Raw genomic sequence first — 22960 nt, forward strand, 5'->3', positions numbered from 1 at the left:
CCCCCTCCCCTCTAGAACCCTCAGTTTGTTTTTCAGAGTCCATCGTCTCTCATGGTTCTTCTCCCCCTCCGATTTCCCCCCCTTCATTCTTCCCCTCCTGCTACATTCTTCTTCTTCTTTTTTTCTTTCTTAACATATATTGCATTATTTGTTTCAGAGGTACAGATCTGAGATTCAACAGTCTTGCACAATTCACAGCGCTTACCAGAGCACATACCCTCCCCAGTGTCCATCACCCAGTCACCCCATCCCTCCCACCCCACCCCCCACTCCAGCAACCCTCAGTTTGTTTCCTGAGATTAAGAATTCCTCATATCAGTGAGGTCATATGATACATGTCTTTCTCTGTTTGACTTGTCGTTCACCTTCTTGACCTCTCTGCTCCCCCCCACCCCCCGTCAGCCTCTCCAAGGCATCTCTCCAAGGCCACCCAGCTTCTGGGGGGACATGACATGTGAATGGCAGCCAAGGCCCCAGAGGCCCACCCCTCCAGCCACACCTGACTTCCCCCCACCATCTGCCTGGACTCATTCAGAGCGCCGGAGAGAAGGCGCAGTCTCTGAGTTCACACCCTCAGTAGGTGGACAGCGCTTTGCCTGTGGGCTGAGGGGTCTGCCATGGGCTGGATGGAGTGTGCTGGGATCACTCTTTTCTTTGAAGCTTCAGGTTATTGGCCACCAGGAAGGCACTGGATTCCTCCTTTCATCTTAGATAAGCATATTCTAGCCATTCTGGCTGCATGAGGTTGTCCCCTCTACTGATTCGTGGAGATAAGACAGCACCTGCCAGGATTAGCTTTTTGCTGTCCAGGCCTTTGTCTTCCCCCGGGGGGCAGTGGGTGGAGAGCAGGAGCAAGAGGAGGTCTGTGCCCAGACCCCTGGTCCTGGGAAAACCCTTCACGCTGGGGAGTAGTGTCCCTTGCTTTGGAAAGCAGAAGTGTCATGTTGCTGCTAACACGGTGCACCTGGGGAATGCTGGAGGTTGAGGGAATTCTAGACAAAGTTGCCCTCCTTTGTACAAGCATTCTGAACCCTCTTTAGAAATGTGGCTGGCTGCAAATATGGGGACAAGGCAGCATGGAAATGTGAGGTGGACTCTGCTCCTTCCAGCGAATGAGAGCTACTCCAGCAGGTGAGTTTAGTGAGAGCTGAGAGCTAAGCCATCCAGAAGGCTTGCGACAAACCATGCCCTGTGCTAAGCGCTTCACGCGGTTTATCTCACTTAATATAGCAACCCTCTGAGATGCATCTCTTGTTATCCCTGTGTTATAGATGAGAAAATTGAGAGGAAGGCTAAGAAAAGGGTTCAGGATCACATAAATAGTGAAGAATGCAAAACCTGAGGTTTTGCGACTCCCTGGGAAACAATCTGTTATCCCTTCTGAACTAGGACATCTTTGGCACAGCCATAGGCCAAGGCCAAGGGGATGGACTATACTGGATTCCTGTCCAGCTCAGACACTTGCTTGATGTGCCACCCCAGACTCACCAATTCCTGCCGCATGGGGTTGTTCCGAGAGTATGTGAAACGCTGAGTGTCCATGTGCAGTGCACGCCTGCCATCCCATAATAATAGTGCCGGACACTTGGGGCTCTGACTTTGTGGCAGGTGCATCTCAAGTCCTCCATGCACGTCATTGCATCTAAAGGTCACAGTCATTCTGTAGATTACTCATTTTATCCCCTTTTCCCCGGTGAGAGAAATCAAGTTCGGAGAGGTCAGGGAACTCGTCTGAGATCGCACAGTGCATAGAAGTAGATAGAAAGTCAGGCAGTCCGACTGCAGAGCCCACTTCCCCACCACTGTGCTCAACTACTTTCTCTTTTTACATTACATCATTAGTTCAACACATATTTATGGGATATTATGTATCTAGTGTTGTGTGGGGCACTGAGACTACAATGGTGAGCAAAAAAATCAAATGTGGTTTCTGCTCTCCTAGAATTTATATTCCAGAGGGGGAGAGAGACTGTAATCCAATGTGTGTAAATAGATGACAAACGTAGAACTGCAACTGTCAGAAGAGTTTATGGAGGGAAGGAGCATGGTGCTCTGTGGGCCTGTAATAGGGACTTGCCCTCGTTGGATGGCAGGGTGGACTTCCTGAAGGAAGTGACAATTCAGCTGAGATACAAGGGTTGGGTAGGGGGGAGGTGAGGAGCTGGCAGTGTCATTGGTGGGGATGGGGTGCGTAGGAGCGTTCTGAGCAGAGGGAATTGCAAGTGTGGAGCCTCCTGGCAGGAGGAAGCACGGAAAGGTGTGCAGAGCTTGGTGGAAGGCAGAACTGGCTACATAACCTGCAGGGCCCCATGCAAAATGAAAATATGGGTCCCTTGGTAAAAAGTGATTAAGAATTGCAAAGTAGTGAGGATAGGCACCTGCTCTCGTACATGGGGCGCTCGGTGGCTGCAGGTTTCACATGCCCATGAAGCCAGCCCCAGCCAGAGAGAAGGCTGGGGAGGGGGTTGGGACGGGTCAGAGAGCCCTCAAAGCCAAGTTTAGGATTCTGTCTTTATCGATCTGTTTCCAGAGGGTCACTGCTGAGTGGAGAAGCATTTGGGGTAGAGACAGCTGGGTGAGCTCCTATAGGGGGGAAGAGGCCTGGCAATCTAGGGAACCTGGGGTCCTCCACCTCCTCAGGCCGGGCCTGGTTTTCTCCTGTGTGGGAAAGGGACAGTGACGCCCACCCACATGATGATCAGAATTTGTGGGCAGAGCCCCCGGCCTTGGAGCCTTTTCATGGCCAATTTGCATGGGCCTCACACAAAGGCTCCGTGATGGAAGCTGATAGATCAGCATGACTCCCTCCGATGTCCAAAGTCAAGGAGGTGGGGGCAGGTTGTGTGTGTGAGTTTCTGAAGAGCTTTTTAAAAAGGGGGACCCCAGAGCTTAGGACATTGAAAACTGAATCCCCTTTTGCTTTCGTGTTCAATTTCAATGCGAAGTGGCCATAATATAAAGTATTTATCCAAATAAAGTAAAACCAGCCAGAACTGTCTTTTCTGAGCCACAGAGAACTTTTCTGAACACCAAAATCAATGACTCTCCCCCCGCCCTCCCTCCCCCAACCTGGTGTGTTGTATGCAGACAGACATTTTACTGTAACAATCATAATAGCTCAGTTGGAAATTACCGTCTGGCTAGGCAGCTGAATCTATGCCTGGATCCAGCTTCAAACGCAGGTATCAGGGGCAAATTAGCAGCGACATCAAGTTTTGGATTTTATAAAAAGTGCCAGGTTGGGAGAAGAGAAGGATAATTGTTCCTGCAGCTGAGGGTGAAGGTTCATACTCCGGGCCTTGGCTGCGCGCATCCGGGGCTCCCCTACCCCACATAGCAACTCTAAAGACCGCCAGGCACACCGAAGCTCATTATATTTGCTCTCTTCATTGAACTCCCCCACAACACCCATGCTGTGTTTGACTGCTCTGGAGAAGGACCAGCTCTGGGTCCCCGGATGTCGGAGAGCTGTCCTTCCCTTCCCTGTGTCCCCCTCACTCCAAGGGAGGGCCCTGCCTCCTCCCAGGGAGCTCTGGGGTCTGCATGGCCGGAAGCCTCCCCCCGCTCCCGGCATCTTTGGGGCCTCTCAGTTTAGGTTAATTGCCCAGAGGACAAGGCACTGATGCCTCCTCTCCGGGATGGTTGGCAAACTTGACTAGACTCAAAATGAACCTCTTTGATTCCATCTGCAAAATTAGATCAGATTTGATAAAGTAAAGATGTACCCTTTGAAGTATTCCCTATCAACATAAGTGCTAAGAACACTTGAGTGAAGGAATTTGAGCAGTTTTGAAAGCAGCGGAATAGGAACTTCAATGAGGATTGCAGCTAAGGGCATGCCCAGAAGGCACGGGACTAACTGCATCTATCCTGCAGGCAATAAGCAATTGCTAAAGATTCCAGACTTCTCAAAGTTCAGAGTTCAGCCTGAAAAACTTTGTTGAACTTGTCATAGGCTGGGCTCTGTGGTTTGCATTCTGTTTTCAGAGGCTCGGAGAGTCCCAGCAGCTTTTCGGTTTCTGTGCCGCCTCGGCTCGGCAGGAGCGAGGCTTTCTTTCCCTTTAGCTTCCACAGCCGAGGTATGAATTAAACCCTCAGCTGCTTTCCTGGGGGATGGTCCCTCCAGAGCTACAGGGCAGGACATCAGTGGGTGAGAAGTGTCTGTTTATCCGAATGAAAGCCGAGAGATCTGTGTCAAAGCCCAGCTCTGTCACCATCTGGCTGTGTCACCTTGATGGGGTCCTTCTGTGCGTCCAAAGCCTTAGCTCCTTCATCTTTCCGCCACCCCCACTCCAGCCACCACTTCCTGAGTCCTTTCCACGTGCCAATAATACCTACCTCTTTCATTGAGCTACACCGAAGGTGCGTCTTTGAGCTCATGGTCAGGGCTGGGCAGAAGATGCTCAATTAATCACCGTGTGGTCCCTTCTGGTCTGGCAGGGGACAGAGAGACCTGAACGAGGGCTGTAATAGAAAGTGTCAGGTGTGGGATAGGTGCGTGTACAAAGTGCTATGGGAGCTCAGAGGAGGGAGCAATTCATTCCACCAGCGGGGAGCCAAGGAAAGCACAGAGGCGCGAAAAGAGGCTCAGAGCTGCTGAGCTAATGAACAAGAAAGCGTTTTGCAACGTGTGGAGGGTTATAAAAGGTAAGCTCTTATTCTGATTTCAGGTATTACGAAACAGCATGCCGTCTGGATTCTTCTCTCAGCTTGGACTGGGTTGAGGGTAACTTAGGAAGCTCAAAAGAGCGAAAGGACGCCGTGAGAGTTGGAATCGAATAACCAATGTGGAGGGGAAATGTTTTCATTAAAAAAAGTATGAAAGCATGGGAGAGAGGTCAGTGGGAGGGACCTCAGACTGACATGGTGCCATTTAGGCACGGGGAGGGGTGCGTGCTGCCTCCTGGAGGTCTCACCTGCCTTGGCGTGAGCTGGAGGTCCAGATCTTGGCTCCTATTGTTGGGAAACCCAGGAAGGCCCAGTAGGTACACCATTTCCCCCCGGATTATGTGGAATAAGAGTAGTGAGAATAGGCATCCTGGCCTGAGTCCTGATCTCAGGCAGAAAGCATTCAGTCTTCTACCATTAAATATGATGCTAGATGTGGGTGTTTTGTAGATGCTCTTTATCAAGCTGAGGAGCTTCCCTCTATTCCTAGTTTGTGGAGAAATGTTTATCATGATTGGGTGTCGGATTTTGTCAAATGCTTTTTCTGCATCAATTGATAAGATCACACGGTTTTTTTCTTTTTTAGCCTCTAGATATAGTGGATTACACGGATGGATGTTTTTAAAGATTTTATTTATTTATTTGACAGAGAGAGAGAGAGCACAAGCAGGGGGAACTGCAGAGGGAGAGGGAGAAGCAGGCTCCCCGTTGAGCAGGGAGCCCGACGCGGGGCTCAATCCCAGGATCCCGGGATCATGACCTGAGCTGAAGGCAGACGCTTAACCGACTGAGACACCCAGGCATCCCACATGGATTGATTTTTGAATGTTGAACCAGCCTTGCATACCTGGAATAAATCCCACTTGGTCACAGTATCTAATCTTTTTATATACTGCTGGATTCAGTTTGCTAATACTTGGTTGGGGATGGTTGTGTCTAAGCGCATGAGGGATATTTGTAGCTTACTTGTCCTGTCTTTATCTGGTTTCAGCATTAGGATAATATTAGCCTCATAAAATGTGTTAGGAAATATTCCATCTTCTTCTGTTTTCTGGAAGAGGTTCTGTAAACTTGGTATTGATACAGCAGTTTAATACACCATAAAGGCAATTCTGACATTTTTAAATTAGTCTTCTATACCCAACTCAGAAGTAGACTTTTTTAAAAATTTATTTATTTTAGAGAGAGAGTGAGAGAGAGAGAGTGGGGGAGGGGCAGAGGAAGAGGGAGCAGGAGAGAAGCAGACTCCCCGCTGAGCGTCGAGCCCCTCACAGGGCTCGATCTCACAACCCTGAGATCACAACCTGAGCCAAAATCAAGAGTTGGATGCTCAACCAACTGAGCCACCCAGGCGCCCCCAGAAGCAGTTTTTGGTGAAGTGTGGTTGGGAAGATGGTTTAGTATCACACCCCGAACCCAGGGAAAACCACGGCTAGGTTCCAGGTCACTCTAGAAGCTGTTTTCATCTGACCCACCTGAATGATTGCTCCTTTACCGTGCACCCCCTGGGGGGCTGTCGGTCCTCACCCATGCCGTGGTTCAGTCAGCGCACCTGGGGCCCCATATGGCACAGGACCATGTGTGACCCGTGCCACCGACCCAACAAGCTCCACTCGGTTTCCACTCTCCGCCCCCTCCCCCCCAATTCCCCTTCCCTCTTTTCTCTCCCTCTTGCCTTTCACCTCAGGCAGAGTTTGGAGTATTCCTCAGCACGGGGCGTAACATCACGGGCACCCCCTTCATTTCTGGTCTTCGTACCCTTCCTCCTCCACCACGAGTGCTCATGCTAATGTGTCGGACATCCTGTTACTTTCCTATTGCTGCTGTAACAAATTAGCACAAAGAGGGTAGCTTAAAACAACACGAATTTATTATCTTACCGTTCTGGAAGTCAGAAGCCCAAAATGGGTCTCACTGGACTAAACTCATTTGTTGGCAGGGCTGTGTTCCTTCTGCAGGCTCGAGGGAAGAATCTGTTTTCTTGCCTTTTCCAGCTTCTAGAAGCTGCCTGCGTTCTTTGGCCCCCAGCCCTCTTCCATCCTTAGAACCAGGAATGGCTGGTCTAGGCTTTCTCACCTGTATGCCTCATACACTCACTCTCTTGCTGCACCTTTCGCTTGCAAGGACCTTGGTGATGACATTGGGACCCCCCGGATAATCCATGATGGGCTGCTCACCTCCAGGTCAGCTGATTGGCAACCTTCACTCCCTTTTGATTAGAACATGACAGATTCACAGGTTCTAGAGATTTGGATGTGGACATCTTTGGGGGTCATTATTCACACAGATATATAAGTTAGGTACATGGGCACCATTATAAAATACACAATGTTATTTTGAGTGTGCAAGTATTCTTTATATGAATGGAATTGGGCTATAGAGCTCTTTCTGAATCTTACTTCTTACTCATAAACTATGTTTTTAGGTTCTAACCATGTTTTGTGTATGGATAGTACATTACCCCTAACTCCTACAAGGTATTCCATAATAGACAGTCCCCCTAATCTGATTCATTTCCAAGTGATGGATATCTAGCTTGCTTCCCACTTCCCGCTGTTAAAGACAATGTGGTGATGAGTAGCCCACGTCTGACCCCTTAAGGACCTCGTTGCATTTTCTTAATTTTCGCTAGGTCATGTTGGAGCACCCCACAGAGGCTGTCCCTGTCCATACCACCCCCAGCAGTGCACTCTGTGCCTGTTTCAGCTTTTGGCTGCTAGCCCCTACCATTTCCCAGCTGCAAAGCAGACAGAAAGGGGAAGAAAGCAACACTAACTCAGTATGTACTATGTAACCTTCTAGATGGTGCTGCGTTGGATGCTTTATGGTAATTATCCCCTTTCATTCTAAGATGATCCCATGTGCTTGATATACCTGAACCCATTTTAGAGATGGCAAATCTAAAGCTGAAAGGGTGTAACTTCTTTGCCCAAGGTCTCACATTTAGTAAGGGCTGGATGCAGAATTTCAATCCAAGTCGGGCTAGGGACCCTTTCTCGGTGCTCCTATCATGTCCTGGACACATCTTGCTCTCCACATGCACAGCAATCTCAAGTTCAATTCTTTGTCGAGGAGAGTGGTTAAGAGCACGGGCGTTGGAGCCAGACTTCAGGGCAGATGCTGGTTCCATCACTTGTTAGCTATGTGATTTGGGGTAAGACTTACTACTTTCTGTCTCAGTTTTTCTCATCTGGAGATGGGAACGATGTCCTTCAATTGTGTTTGCAAACCACTCAGCGGTGTGTGGTGCATCGGAGGGCTAAATAAATGGTGGGTACTATTGCAGTATCACACCATGTCTCCCCATCTACCCCTCCCCCTTCCCGACTCTACACCTCCCACAGGTAAAAGCGGTGTTTCATTCACGTGTACCTCATTCCATAGCAGCTGGTACAATGTCTGGCTCCCCTGTAACTGTTCAAGTCCTTGGCTCCAAAGCTCGTTCTAACTAAGGTTGAAGCTTCCCACAGCCTTTGGTGTGAAGGGTCTTGGATCTCCAGGAGGCTTGCAAGGTAAGGGGGGAGGACGATGTTTGACCCCTCTTCTTTCAGTGATCTTTCTAGACCTCGCTCCTGCCTTCTTTATAATACTTATTGCTCCTGGTCCCCAACTCTTGCTCCTGTCTATCCTGTCTCTTAAATCCCTCCTTTGCCCCCCTTTGGGGGCACCACGGTGCTATTCCGTCTGTGCCGTCCAGGTTTCCCCCATTGGTGTTGGGGCGGGGGTCACGTTGCCCTTGACAAGTGCTCCTCCTCCTCCACACAGGTCACCGCTTGCCTGTCCATTAGGAAATCCTGCGCCTGTGTGGTTTCCTTTAGCGCTTAATAAAAATGGGGTGATTAGAGAACCTCAGGCAGCACTTTCTTAAAGAGTCCTTAAACAAGCATTACAGATGGAAACAGCTACAACCAGCCTCTGCGAGAGGGAGCATGGGGCTCCTCACAACATAATCCTTTTTCACGTCAGAACGAATATGTAATCAAAGCACAAAAGGGAACAGTTTCAAAGTTCTGAGCCTTCTTAGGCAAAACTATAATACATCAACCAGCCTAAATTGGTGTCCAAAGTGTTCAATGAGGATTGACACGTAGTGTAGTGTTCTAAGTAGTTCACCTAAGTCAGCAGTTTGTTTTTGTTTTCTCTCTCTCTCCTTTTAGGGATGTCTTCTCAGCCTTTCAAGTTTGGGCATCGCTGTCTGTCTTAGCAAAGTTGGAGAAGCTCTGACTGAGAGAGGTTATAACTTGATATTTGAAGTAGGTCCTCGGGAGGCTTTCTTAAGGCTGCTGGGGTTCGATGGCTAGATCCGACATTTAAGAGCTGTGTGACTTCAGCAAAGTTACCTAATCACTCTGATCCTCAGTTTGCGCATTAAAGTGCAGATGATAACGGTGCCTGCTACATAAGAAGCATTTAGTGTTAATGGAATTACTAACCCCTGTTTCGTGATGTGGGTGCTCCTGGAGTGGAAAGCGGGTCATTTCACTGTGAAGGCTTCTCGAGTCAAAGACATCAACTCCTCCTCCATGTTTCACCAGTTACTGTGTTGGAGGGTGCATAAGAATCAAGGGGGCTTGTTGAAAATGCAGATCCCTGGACTCTACCAGGAGTGATGCTCATTCCAAAAGGAGTGGCACCCGGAAACCCATCATTTTAACAAGCACCTGGGTGATGCTAATGCAGATGGTCCAAAGGCTACAGTTCCAAAAGAACAGAATTAGACACCCACAGGGAGAGCGAGGGCTATAGTCCATTTATATCTTAATGTGACTCATTCAATCAGATTGCTTTCTTATCAATGCCTCTAACCAGCCATTTTTGAAGGAAGAGCAGTTTTGGTAGCTTGCTGGGAGAAAGGAGCGATCTTGGTCACTAGACGTACTTGGAGAACAGAAGTTCCAGCCGCTGCACCCCTGGAGAGAGGCATGCGCTGGACGAGGTGGGCGTTGTGAAAGACAAAGCAAAGCTAACTTGTAGTGATTCCCAGGATTTGCTTTGTGCAAAGACCAGCCTTGATGCCACTAAAAATCTTTGTGAGTCTTTTTGGTTATGGATGGCAGTTTTCTATCAGTGAGATTAAGTACTCTCCAAGTTTGTTTTATGGTTTTCCAGACTTACATTTCTTAAGCAAAGCTACCATTCTGGCTTAGCTTTTGTGGTCTGTCTTCCTGTAGGTATCACTTTCTTAGTATTGGGGCTACAATCCCCAGGATCCCTCTGGTTTTGGAAAGTCAAGTAATTGACAAGCATAATATGAGGCCATTCACAGGGAAGCTCTGCCTTGGTGGACCTCTGGGCATGATGCTCTTACAGGAGGGAACTGAGGGCAGTGATGTGGGCAGAGAGAGTCCCAGACCTTTATGTTTAGGAAAATATTTGTCCCAAACATCAGACGTGCAAACGCATGTATTTTCTCACAAGTGGGTGGGGGGGAGAATATTTAGTTTTACCTATAAAATTACATGGTGCAATGTATATGTAATAAAACTTAGTTCATGCCTTGGATGAGTTTAGCTGATTCAGGGTATTGACTGGACAAGGTCTGTTATCTGAGAAAAATTCTGTTTGAGAGCTGAGAGTAGGGCTGAGGTGGTTTGATCAGTAATAAGAAAAGGTACAGTTTAGTCCACTGTCCTATTTCATAGCTGCAGGAATCAATTCATTTCCTTAACATTTGCATTTCTGATTATAAAAGCAATATACGCTCCTTGTAGAAAACTTTGGGTGCAGCCTTCAAATATTTGTTCCGATCAACACACACACACACACAAACACACACGCACTCAAGTATAGTCACGTACATAGATTTTTATAAAACTAAAATAATACTGGAGAAACTGTTCTGTCGCCTTTGTTTTACTTGCAATTATATTATGAAACAGTTCCCTATTTTAACGCAAATGTTTAATTCCCTATTTTCAATGGCTTTGTTGCAATGTGTCATTATTTATTTATTTCCCCCCAAATGAATCCCTATTATTAGGCACTTAAGCTATTTTTATTTTTCCCTACTACACAGAATTGCTGTGATGAAAATGTATATATGTAAGTCTTTGTACACATTTCTGATTATTTCCTTGGGGGTAAAATCCTTAGGATTGTTGAGTCAAAGGTATGCCTTTTTAAGGTCTTTGGTATATGTTTGTCAAACTGCCATTCAGAAAAGTTGTCTCACTTCTCGTTTCGACTGGAAGTCTAGGGGAGCACCCATTTCCCAGCTTCCTGGTCACACTACATATTGCTATTGATTTTCTTTTAATATATCTTGAACTTCTTTAGACAACACATATAGCTACCTTATCACCTTCTACCTGATCTCCAAATGGTTATGAGCTGTCGTTTGGATGAAATGATGTGTTGTGCCAGTTTTTAGAGGTGTGGACAGGACATCTTATGTGGGAACTGTTAATTTTCTGGACCTTGAGGATAAGCATTTAGAGTAAGAATCATCCTGCCCCTTCCCCGATGAAGAATTAGAACAAATCCATCATCTCCTGGTCCCCCCTGGAGATCCCTAACCAGGGTGGGAAGCCCTTTACTTGAAGAGGGAGGAACATTCATTCAAACAGTGCCAAAAATAACCCTCACATCTCTAAACAGATGGGGACAGATGCTCGGATGGGGTTTCAATTGGGGTCAAGTAGGGTCTGACAAGGCTTGTAGAGTTTGCTCATCTTCACAGAAGTTCCCCTGTTTTCCAGACTTCAGAATTGCTTGGAAAAAGGATATTTGTGGCACCCCATGGTCCCCCCAGACTCCTGCATTGAAACCCACACTGAATTGATGACTCTTGGTTGTCATGGTGAACCCCAGTGCCAATGTGCTGTGAAAGGGATGAACACCCAGGCCAAGCTTTCCCCGAGTGGGCGTGAACCAAAGCCCACTGTGGTAGCTAGTGTCTGCATCCGTGTGGGACACAGAGGGCTGTCCTGTGGTGGCCTTCCTGAGAATACCTTGCTGTCCTCCTCTGACTGAAGCCAGGAACAGCAGATTAGAGCAGAGGTCCTGCCACCTTCCCCTCTGAGTCAGGATGCATGAAAGCTGTGAGTTCTTACTGCATATATTCCTGATGCTCTGGTTGTTCAGATCGGTAGCCTGGAAGTTCAAGTCGGCACCTGCTGGTCAGCAGGGCAGAGAGCAGCAAGATGGACAAGGAGGGGCTGGGAGAAGTTTCCAGAGTACAGGAAGCAAGGAAAATGTCTGCTTCAAGCCAGAGAGCAGTTAGAGCAGACCTCAGTTGGGAGCCAGGAGGCCTGGATTCTAGTCCTAGCTCTGGCACCATGGAGCTTCATGACCTCAGGTAAGTCATGGAGCCCTTGGGGCCTCATCGTCCCAGGTGGCCAACAGACGACATTGTTGGCCAATGTAAGGGTCCTTATAGCTTTGGCTGTTCAAGGAGGAGAGGGGGCTTGGGGGACTATGCAGAGCAGGAGGAACTGAGATCTTTAGGGCAAGACTTCCCAACTCTTTTCATGTGTTGATGCTTACATGAAAATCCTGCTCCCAGCTGCCCCTCTGGGGTCAATGGAGGAGGCTTCTCTGAGCTGAAGGCACCACCCCGAGGGCTCTGGCTGCTTGAAGGCTGACGATATTGCTAGCTCACACCCCCAAGGGGTTGCTCTGCCACAGAGAAGCTGAGTCCTGAAGAAATGGTGCACACCTCATACCACAGTCCAAATAAACAGAGACTATACTGAACCTTGGATGAGGGTGAGATAATCCGGCCATGTTTGGCCTTCACTCGTGGTGGCTTCTTTGATGACCTCTTGGGAAATCTCAAATTCTTGCAGAGATTTTTTAATAAAGTCCCTGCTTGCTGTTGCTGCCTGTTGGTGGGGGTGCGGTGGGGTGGCCAGGAATTAAGGTCCTTTGGGAAGGGGACAAACAGGGCTGCCAGCAAGGAGGGAAGGCCAATGTCCACAGACCTTAGCAGCTTGATCAGTGCTTTCATCCCCAAAGCACCCCTCTCTCCTCTTCTTGCCTCTGGTCTTGGGGGACCAGATCTTGGAGCCCACGGGCTTGATTGAAGGAATTAAACATTCCATTTGGCGGTGGGGGGGGGGGGTGTCCTGCCTATCTCTCAGGCTTTTCCTATTTTGCAATAACAGCCTTTTCAGTGTGCCTTATTTATTTTTCCCATCCACCCTAAGCAACGATGAGGTAACCGGGCCAAGATAATTGCCACACACCTGCAAGGTGCAGGCCTGGGGCCACGAGCACGGCAGAGCGCAGCAGCCTCCCGGCCACCCGGCTCAGCTGGCCGGGACACCCCCGCCTCCCGCACACCTGCAGGGGCCCGTCACTCGGGACAGGAGGGCCTATTAGGGCTCTTGTAATTGAGATGGGGTGAGGGAGTTGACAACGGCTCTGGAGTGGGAGAGAGGGAGCCGGCTTAGATGACAGGAAACCATCTCCTCTGCTCCGCGCGGCAGATTGAGAAAGGTGGCCTGGGTAATAATGGGGTTAGCTAATCCTGATAGTAATAAGGGTAGGAGAGTCCGTCATCATAATCATGGCTAATGGATTCCAGATGGGGAAATAGAATTGTTCTCATTAACATGGTTCCGCACACGCACACACACGCACGCATCCCATGCACGCACCCTCGGAGAGACCCATTCCGCCCACATACCTGACTTTGATAAGCACTGTCAGAGAAGAATAGCCCACCCCACAGAGCTAGATGGAGGGCACTGCCGATTACTCCTTCCCTGTTTCCCCCTTCCATGACACCCTGGCGTACGTAATGGTTTCATTAACCTCGAGACTTCTGCAGATGAGTTGAAAACCCAGGCTTACACGGCCAATTAATTGGCCGTACATTTTGCACAGAGTATGGAAGTACGTTTCTCTTTGCCTTAAATACTGCCTGACTTTTCGGCTGTATTTCATAAGTGTTAATGTAATGTTGCTGAAAGGAAATATGACCCAAAGCAGGAAACATTCCCCCCCCTTCCCCCGCCTCTCTGGGATGCAGCTGTTCATTTGGTTTGGGCTGTTAATTCAAACCACTCCCAGGTGCCTATTTCATATTATCTCTTGTTTAGAACAAAATAAAATGAAACTGTCAAAACCTTTCTGCCTTGCTCAGCGCTGCACTCAATATGCCCATAAAGAGACCTGTTGCAAGGAGGCCACAGCTAAAACTTGCTGTTCCTCGGAGAGGAGTGCCGCTCTTCCAGGTGAAAGCTTGACCGGCAACCGAACCACCTTCCCCAGAAATGTCTTGCAGGAGTCCAGCTCAGGGCTCCACTCCTACCCCGAGGGCTTTGCTCTTGACCTTCCTTGCCAGGACCGCCATTCCCATGCCATTTCCTACTCTCTTGCAAAGCTTCCTCCCCTAATCTCTCCCTGAGCCCTCTGCTTTTCCAGGTTAGACGTGCAGTAGGTGCTCAATAAATGTGAGGCATTATTCATATTTCTACTTCATGAAGCAAGCCAGTTGTTCAGTGCTCATAAAATAATGGATTACGAACTCTCACGTGGATTTGCCTGTGACTTGCATATATCCTGGAATGCTACCCACTTTCTATATAATGAATGCCTCCCTAAAGTGGACATTTCTATCTGCCATCTGCCGTTGGCCACTCTGCCCTTGCGTCAGAAGCCGAACACTGAGGGAGGCTGGGAACCAGAGGTGGGAGGACAGGCACCTTTGCTTGGAGTCCCAGGGTCTTCCCAGGGAGAAAGGTGTGTGGCTTTTAGGATCTCAGCTGTTAAGATGTTCAATGACTATTTCCTTTTTAGTCAAAGGGATCTCTCATTTCTGGCAGCACAGCAAGAATGGCTCCCATGGGTGGTTTTCACAACTGAAGTTTCTGGGGCTAGCTTGGTTAGTACCAGGTATCCCTCATTGTGCGAAACAGTCCTTCTTACTGACTGCACTAGTCGCTGGTCCACTCGGGACCTCTGATCGTGGGGATTTGAACATCTACCCAGCAGAGTCTTGGCAAACCTAGGTCAGCTTTTGTTTGACAGGAAGGAGGTGGGCCCAGTGTCCAGTGTCTTTGCTTGGTGGCTTTCTGGAAAGACCACACCAAAAAGAATTCTGCTTCCACGCTTCACACCGGCCCCTGGGTCCCCCCCACCCCCCTCTCTCTCAAGTCCCTGGCTTCTATAAAAGACTGCAAGCCAGGGGAGGGTGAGGCCAATGTGGCCACAACACTTCATCAATGGGGGAAATTTCTGGAAAACAGGATTTCAGTTAGTAGCTGCCTGAAAATGCTAAGTGAGATGCTCTTTTATTATCACTGTTGTCATTTTTAAGTATCCTTCAAAGGATCTGGCCATTTCAGACTGATGTCTGTACTGTTCTCTAAACTGTTCAGAGACTAAGAGCAGCCGTGCTCTGGAGAAAAAAGCCTCGCACCGTGTGTTAGAGAGCACGTTTTGTATTTTGAGCCACTTTTTCTGTAGCCTGGGGCCTGATTGATTTTAGGTTCAGCCTAACATCTTGGCCTGAGATCCTGGGGAGAGTTGGAGAGACTTAAAGAAACAATTCAGACCCAAAGCCCTTGTTTTTTGAGAATTGACCTTCCATCTGTTGACAATCAAATATTGAACCTATTAAGAGTGGCAGGTCCTCAAGCTGGGAGGAAGGAAGGAATTTCCCAGAGTCCCTGGAGACAAAGGACCTTTTGACTACACCTGGGGGTGAAGGGTGACCAGCCCAGGTCAGACTCGGCCGGGATCAGATGTGCAGGAGCAGCTGGTGGGATGGAAGCAGGGGTCGGCCTGGCTGGGTTCTGATTTGCCAAGTGAGGGGGCGAGGAGAAGGAGAGCAGAGAGAGCTGATTAGCCAGGAGAGACTCCGGAGTGCAGATTTGGGACCCCTTGCCTGGCCTCCCTGTGCCCCTGAATTGTGCTTTCCCAGGGTCTGTGTTTGTGGCCACCTGCCCCCACCTTCCACACCAGACCCTCAGCTCCTTCACAGCGAGTGGAAGCTGTGTCTCCCTCATCTGTGAACAGACTGGCATGGAGCAGATATTCGTGGAATAAATAAGTGCAGAGATCCAGAAAAGGGGTTTCTTAAAGTAGGGCCACAGTTCGCTCTTAGAGCCCCTTTGCATGAATGACGAAAGTCACCCCCTGAAGGCAGATGTAAGCCGATGGGCACATGGGTTGATGGGTGAAGCACCCCCTCTCAGTGCCCATCCTTGTGATTTAGAAATTGGGGCCGATGTCCCAGCCCTGAGCCTTTGGGACACCCTGGGCCTTGGTGGGCTGATGGATGCTGGTCTCTCCATGGGGCAGGAAATGACCAGAAGGCAGCATCTTACCCCAGGGGCAGTGACCCCTGACCTTCAGGTCTGTATGTGGGGGCTGTCTTCCCCAACAGGCTTGGCTGGCCTCTTTTTCTGGGTCCTTCTCTCTGCCCCAACCATCTTCTGGTTGTTCCCTTAGCAACTCTGGTCCCCACCGGGGCTCTCTTTGATGTCGCTTTAGCTAGCGAGTTCATCCGTAGTCTTTTGGTTCCCACAGACCTGGGTTGGAGTCCTGGGTCTGCCCCTTGCCCACTGTGAGCCCCTCGGAGGATGTTGAATCTCACCAAAGCAAAGTCACCTCAGCAGCACAATGGGGATGTGGCGAGACCATGTCCAGCGGTATGTTCACAGAGCCTGGGACCATGTAGGGCACAGAAGTGTTTTCTGAAGGCATGCAGGAAGGCCCTGCCCACTCCAGCTTCATCCTCGCAACCACGTTTGTCTTCCACCCTGCCCGCTGCAGACCGCCATACAGACATCACTTACGTTTTTGCTTCTAGATGGCGCGGAGCAGGAACCCCGGGAACAAAGGGAACCAGCGTTGACTGCAGGCCCATCACGTGATGGGCTTCCCACTGGGTCCCTCCTATACATGAATGTTCTCGTTGTAATCCTCAGAGAACCTCAGGCCGGCTGAGAATGGTAGTGGATGGTTACTGCACTCATGACTGGATGGATGGATGGGAACTGCCCCTTACACTTCCTTTTTTACAGTTATTTTTTCAGTATCTAGACATGGCCCCCATCTTGTGCATTGCTCTGAAGGATACTTGTCCTTCCGCCATGTCTCTTCCTGTTGTCTTAGCCCCATGGTGCCCATTCAGAATGAGCCATAACTGTGAGGATCTGGTGAGAGAACCACATTCATTTCCCTGTTGACTTGAAGGAAGTTAGGAATACAAAGCTCATTGCACAAAGAATAGATTTTGTGGATTTTTCAACTCAAGCCCATAATCCTAGCATAGGAACAATCATCTGTATATTTATATTCTTAGCTTTCCAGAGCCAGTGGGACAGGTCGAGGGAATGCACAACTCTCGTTCCTTCCCATGGGAGTTAGGTTCTTGTCAAGCATACAAACGGAAGATAATCCTATAGTCTAGCTATGAAGAAGAATGACATGCAGCTTGGGCCAAACTTTGTTTCTATTTCTATCTTGGCCAGCTCTTTGAAAGATTTATCCCAGCTGCTGAGTGACCCTTCCTGTTTCAGCGTATTCAGCTATAAAATGGGGCCATACTCTCTGCTAAGTTGGCTTCAAGGTTACGATTTTGAAAGAATTTTGCCTTGTGTCCACTGCTCTTGTGTGGTGCACTAGGAATATGTATACAGGAAGAAGAGGAGATGGCAAGCCTGTGGTTCTAGACTTCTCAGATACCAACCTCCCATCCGATCTTCCATTTCTTGACTCTAGAGTTCTCAGGAAGCACACTAGGGATTTCATTCCAGAAGGTTCCCTGCAGAGGCCCACCCCAAGAAAGAGATCTGCCATTTCTCCACTTGCAAAATGGAAATAAGAGCAATCCCTCTCCTACTTCCTTTTTATATGGTTATGGAAAATGAAATGAGTTGGTAGAAGGGAAGTGCCTTCAGAACAACAGAGTGCTGCTCACGCCAATGGAGAGTAACAGCGATGTCAGTTGCTTATTCTGCTTAAGTGTCCTTTGCTTGTGAGTAACTCCTTTGACACTGAAAGTATTGTGGTTCTATTTATTTGGCTTATATTTTGTGATTTATTTCTCAATTTAACATGAACAGATGGATCAGGAGTATCCCACTATTTTAAACATCCACTGTTACTATTTCTCAAAGCGCTAGTCTCTGGCAGTTTGAAATATCGGTCCAAGTTCACCAATAGGCAAGAGTACTTGGTGACATCAGCGGGGAAGACAACCTTTTCACCAAGGTGGGATGTAGGAAGGAAGGGGAGACAGAGGAGAGGAAGAGGGAAGTGGTGCCAAGGATTGTAGTTTGTCCATGGAGGTAGGCCACGGATGAATGAATCATGACACGCTGGAAGAAACCAACCAAACAATGCCACCACCCCCCCCCCCCGGACCAAACAAGAGGGCCTGGCTTTCATTTGACAGTCAATCAAATGGTGAAAAAACATTAGGCCTCCTTATGATGAAGAAACCAAATATTTCATCTAGTCAGGTCTGCAGCGAGTCAAGGGGAAGAGGCAGCGTAATGACCGGGCTTGTCCATGACCATTTGGCTTGTAGTAATCATCAGAGCCTAGGACTGCAGCGAGAAAGGGTCCAGGGATGAGCAGGGAGCCACACGCACGGCCTCAAGCTCCGTGCAATGTAAACAGCCAGTACATCTGGACACCTCATGTTCTTGTACCTTCGAGTGGGGAAGAAACAAGGCTTGCTGAAAGATGAGCTAAGCCTGGGGAGTGAGTTGGAAGGAGCAGTGGATGATGAAAATGTTTGGATAGTGTGGTATCTCCTCCAGAATGGGGGAAATGCGGCTGGCTGGGTTGGACACCTTCATTGATGTGAGGTTTGCATTCTTTCTGAAACAGACTGCCCAGGCTCTGCTCTGGCCATGGGGGTTGGGGGTGGGGGGTGATTGGCGGTGGTGGTGGTAACAGCAGTAACCACATGTGGGGACTTTATTTCTGGTTGGAGAAGCTGTTTGGCCACGGCAGACAAAGGGTGATAGTAGTTTTGTTTCTGCTTAGTACACATGCATTCTCTTCCCCTCTTTTTGGTACCACACACTGCCTTCCATGCCATGGAGTCTGCATCAGTCCTAATACTACCTCTTCCCGGCCATGTGATTGGGTACAGAATTACAATATGGCTCAATTGGGGCCAATTGGATCCTTCCCTGAGACTAATATATGGATGCTGGGAGAAGGAAACTCGCCCTCCCTCTGGTTGGATGGCTAAGCTTTGAAGCTGTAGTTTTGGAGTTTCTGGTGGCTAGCTTTTCTACCTCATGGAGAAAGCCTGTCTGCCACAGGAAAGAACTAGGTCACCATCCAGTGAGAAGAGGGGCTGGGAGACGGAGAAAGAGCCTGATGATTTCACTTGAGCCCCTGGATCCAATCATGATTGAGGCCAGTTGCACCCTTATGTTCCCAGTTAAATGAGCCAAAAAATTCTTTTTGTTTGGATGAGCTAATTTGAGCTGAGTTTCTGTCACCTGAACCTGGATGGTCTGGAAGACGACAGTGTGGGTGAAGGTGGGATTGAGCAAGCGAGAGGTCAAAGAGGAAAAGGAAAGGAAGCAGAAGACAACATGACCCGATGGCCCTCGTTAGGAAGGAGGGAACCTACCCTGGTTTTCCGAGGCTCCATGAAACCTGACCTCTGAGAAAGGACACTCATTGTCGAAAGGCAGACCTTTCGCTTTCATTGGGGAATCAGTCTCATGGCTCCTGGGATGTGGATGTCCACATACATTCAAGTCTCCTCCCCTGCTCCCTCCGGGCCACTGCTTGGCTGACCAATTAGACACTATAGCTAATAAAGACCGATAGCTAATATCATTAGCTATGATGCTGAGGTTAAGCTTGGAAATTGGACAGACTTTGCCCTTATCCGCAGAACAGCCTTGGGCCGATTACTTATGCTCTCTATCCTCAGTTTCTTCGTCTCTAAGATGGGGCTAATTATATATATATACACACATATATATATAATTTTATATATATATCCTACATATATATATAAATACATATATAATTATACCCACCCGACAGCATTGTGGTGAGGATCCCATCACCCAGTGCGCATGGAGGACTGTGCACTGTGATGGGTGCCCAGGTGCGGGAAACAGCCAGTGGTGATATCTGTTCAATATATCATGAGGGGGAATGGTAAAATAGATTATGAGATACCCATAGTCAGGATGCAAACTGAGCAACTTAAAGCATGAAGATGATTTAGTGACCTGGGAGACCCCCATTTGTACACTGTGAAGATTTTTTTTAAGTGATATAATTCAATGAAAAGTCTAATTAAAAAAAAAAGGGAATTCGAGGTTTTATACTCAAAATAATTGAAAGCAGGGATGTGAGGAGACATTTGTACAACCACGTTCCTAGTGGCACTGTTCACAGTAGCTCCAAGGTGGCTGCGACCCAGGTGTCTACCCACGGGTGAATGGAAAATCACAACACGGCACACATATATACGGATAATCGCTCAGCTTTAAAAAGGAAGGAAAGCTGGGCACATGCTACAACGTGGATGAATCTTGAAGATATTATGCTAAGTGATAAAAGCCAGTCACACAAGGACAAGTACTCTATGATTCCACTCAGATGTGGTACTGGGAGCAATCAGTTTCATGGGGACAGACAGTGGAGTGACGGCTGCCAGGGGCTTGGGGAGCGGGAAGGGGCAGATGTTGTTAAATGGGTACAGAGTTTGTGTTGCAAGATGAAAAAGTTCTGTGGATGGATGATGGTGCTGGTTGCACAACACTGAATGTACTTCCTGCCACTGAGCTGTACACTTAAAAATGGTTAAAATGGGGTATTTTATGTTATTTTTTTTACCATCATTTTTTAAAAGGAAGTTAGTCATGTGTATAGTAAGAATGCATTTTCATTGTAACAAAAGTACGGAAGTTTTGTGTATGTGTTAAGCAGAGGGTAAAGCCTGGGTGACTCATACCAAGTGGTTACAGGGTTTCTCTGTGGGGGTGAGTGGGACTGGGGGGGGGGGGCAACGTTACTATAGACACTTTAGTATTGTCTAAATTGTTACAATGATCAAATATTGTTCTTGCCATTTCAACGAATAATATTAAATTGTAACTATTTGTGTTTGACACTTTCAAAGTGCCTTTTAGACTATGAAATGCTACAGCTGCTTTGGAAAAAAGTTTGGCAGTTCCTCAAATGGCTACACACGAAGTTACCTTATAATCCAGCAGTTTCACTCTTAGATATATCCTGAAAACATATGCCCGCACAAAACCTCGTATGTTCGTGTTCATGGCAGCATTATTCATAATAGCCCCCCAAATGGAAACAACCCAAATGTCCATCAACTGATGAATGAATAAACTAGCGGTATATCCACACAATGGACTATTATTCAGTAAAAAAAAAAAAAAAAAAGAACGAAGTAATGCTACAAGCTATAGCATGGATGAACCTTGCAAACCTTATGCCGAGTGAAAGAAGCCAGATGCAAGAAGACCACCTATTGTCGGATTGCGTTTTTATGAAAGGTCCGGAGTGGGCAAGTCCATAGAGGCCGAATGTAGATCAGGGCTAGAGGTGACAGCTAAAGGGTGTGTACTTTAAAAAATCACAGTGATGAAAGCGTTCTAAAATCGACTCAGGTGATGGATGCACAGCTCGGTCAGTATTCTAAAGGCCACGGAGTTGTTCACTTTACATGGCTGGATTAGATGGTATGGGAATTATATCTCAGTAAAGCTGCTGTAAAACAAACAAAAACAAAGTTTTTTTGTAAGTTATAAAATTCATCGTTTACATCAAGCTTGGGAGGCAGGTATTAAAAGGAGGAAATAGACCTAAAACATTAACTGAGATCCCTTGAGAAGGAGAAGAATTACTCAAGTCTGGCAGGAGCACTGTTTTTTGTTTTGTTTTTTTTTTCTTTTTATAATTCCCACCAGTAAAATGTCCCACAAAAGATGTGATCAAAAGGACATGTGAGGAAGGAACCCAAATGTTCCTCATCTAGGGAATAACCGACAAACCATGATACACCCATCAAGGGGACTAGTACTCACCAATCAGAGGAAACAAACAACCGATACCCACAACAACCTGGATGAACCTCAAGTGCATTATGCTGAGTGAAAGAAGCCAGACTCCAAGGCTAGATACCGTATGATTTCACTTATACGACATTCTGGAAAAAGCAGAACCGTAGGGACATAAAACAGCGCAGGGGTTGGGGGTGAGGGAAGTTTGGTTTTCAGAGGCACATGAGGAAACTTTCTGGAATGATAGAGATGTTCCATATTTTGATTATGATCATGACTACACAACAGTGAGAATTTATCAAAAGATGTGCAAAATGGTGAATTTTACCGTGGGTAAATTATAACTGAAAGTGGACAGGCAACTGAGAAGAGGTATCTGGCGAAGGAATGGGGGCTGTCCCTGTCCAGTGACCCTCCGGTGACCCATAGGTCAGTGAGGTTTCCCTGTCCTTTGGAGATGCAGACTTGCAGATCCCCAGAACTGTTAGACGAGGCCGGCTCTCAGGGCCCCTTTGCCTCCAGCATGTGCACACACGGGGCCTGTTTGCCTCACGTCTGCTTACAGATGTTCCTTGGTTTCCCCAGAAGCCCCTTTCCACCAGGCCTCCGGGACCCAGCTGACTTCGAAGCTGTGGGGAATGGTGCCACGGGGACGACCTGAGGTTGGGTCTGCCATCCGCCTGCCACACTTGTCTTTCTCCCCTTCCGTGTCTGCTCCCATCCTCTCCTCCTGGTTTGCTCCTGGGGAGCTCCAAATTCTCGCCTTTTGTTACCCAGAGCAGCCGAGCTCCCCACTCTTCTCTCCAGAGAAGTGCTCCAGTGGATCCGCTCAGCAGAACAAGGGGGCTTCTTTTCATTAGGAATCTCTTTGGTATAAATAGCAACCTTCCCCCCACCATTATCCTTGATGTTTGGGACCCAGACATCAGCCAGGATGAGCACCCCCCCCCCCCCGCCCTCTCTGTGCCTTTCTGAGTCTGCAGAGAGGACCCAGCCTGGCTCCAGCCTCCATCAGCGATGGGGGCAGCTTCCCCAGACCCGGAGCCATCTGTCCACCTCCGTAGTCACAGCGACGGTCACTTTCAAACGCTGCACTGAAAGGCAGGTCCCAACATGGGCCCTGCGACACTCCCGGGTTTTCTCCTACGTTCAAGAACCTGCCTCTACAATTCATTGCAGCAATTTGCACTTGGTATTTCCTCTTGTTCGGGCTTTTCTTTAGGCTCACAACGTCCCCCCCCCCCCCCCCTTCCTCCATTTGTCATCTGTGTCAGAAAACAGGCCCTGATTGTTTCAGGCCCCAAGCCTCAGCCGGAGCAACCCCAGCC

General features: G+C 48.2%; 1 long non-coding RNA gene across 6 annotated transcripts in view; it reads left to right on the plus strand.

The window, feature by feature from the left end:
* The window catches only part of LOC116643950, an 89779-nt gene that overhangs the window by 47085 nt on the left and 19734 nt on the right, over positions 1 to 22960 (plus strand). Inside the window, exon 6 of one of the 6 annotated variants that reach the window (XR_004301675.1) lies at positions 5318 to 5356. The exons of the other annotated variants lie outside the window; for them this stretch is intronic. This is a non-coding gene — a long non-coding RNA (uncharacterized LOC116643950). Of the gene's footprint in view, positions 1 to 5317; positions 5357 to 22960 lie in introns of those variants that run through there. 6 annotated transcript variants of the gene reach the window in all.

This window comes from Phoca vitulina, unplaced genomic scaffold (genome assembly GCF_004348235.1).
Source record: "Phoca vitulina isolate PV1807 unplaced genomic scaffold, GSC_HSeal_1.0 scaffold28, whole genome shotgun sequence".
NCBI classification, from domain to species: domain Eukaryota; kingdom Metazoa; phylum Chordata; class Mammalia; order Carnivora; family Phocidae; genus Phoca; species Phoca vitulina.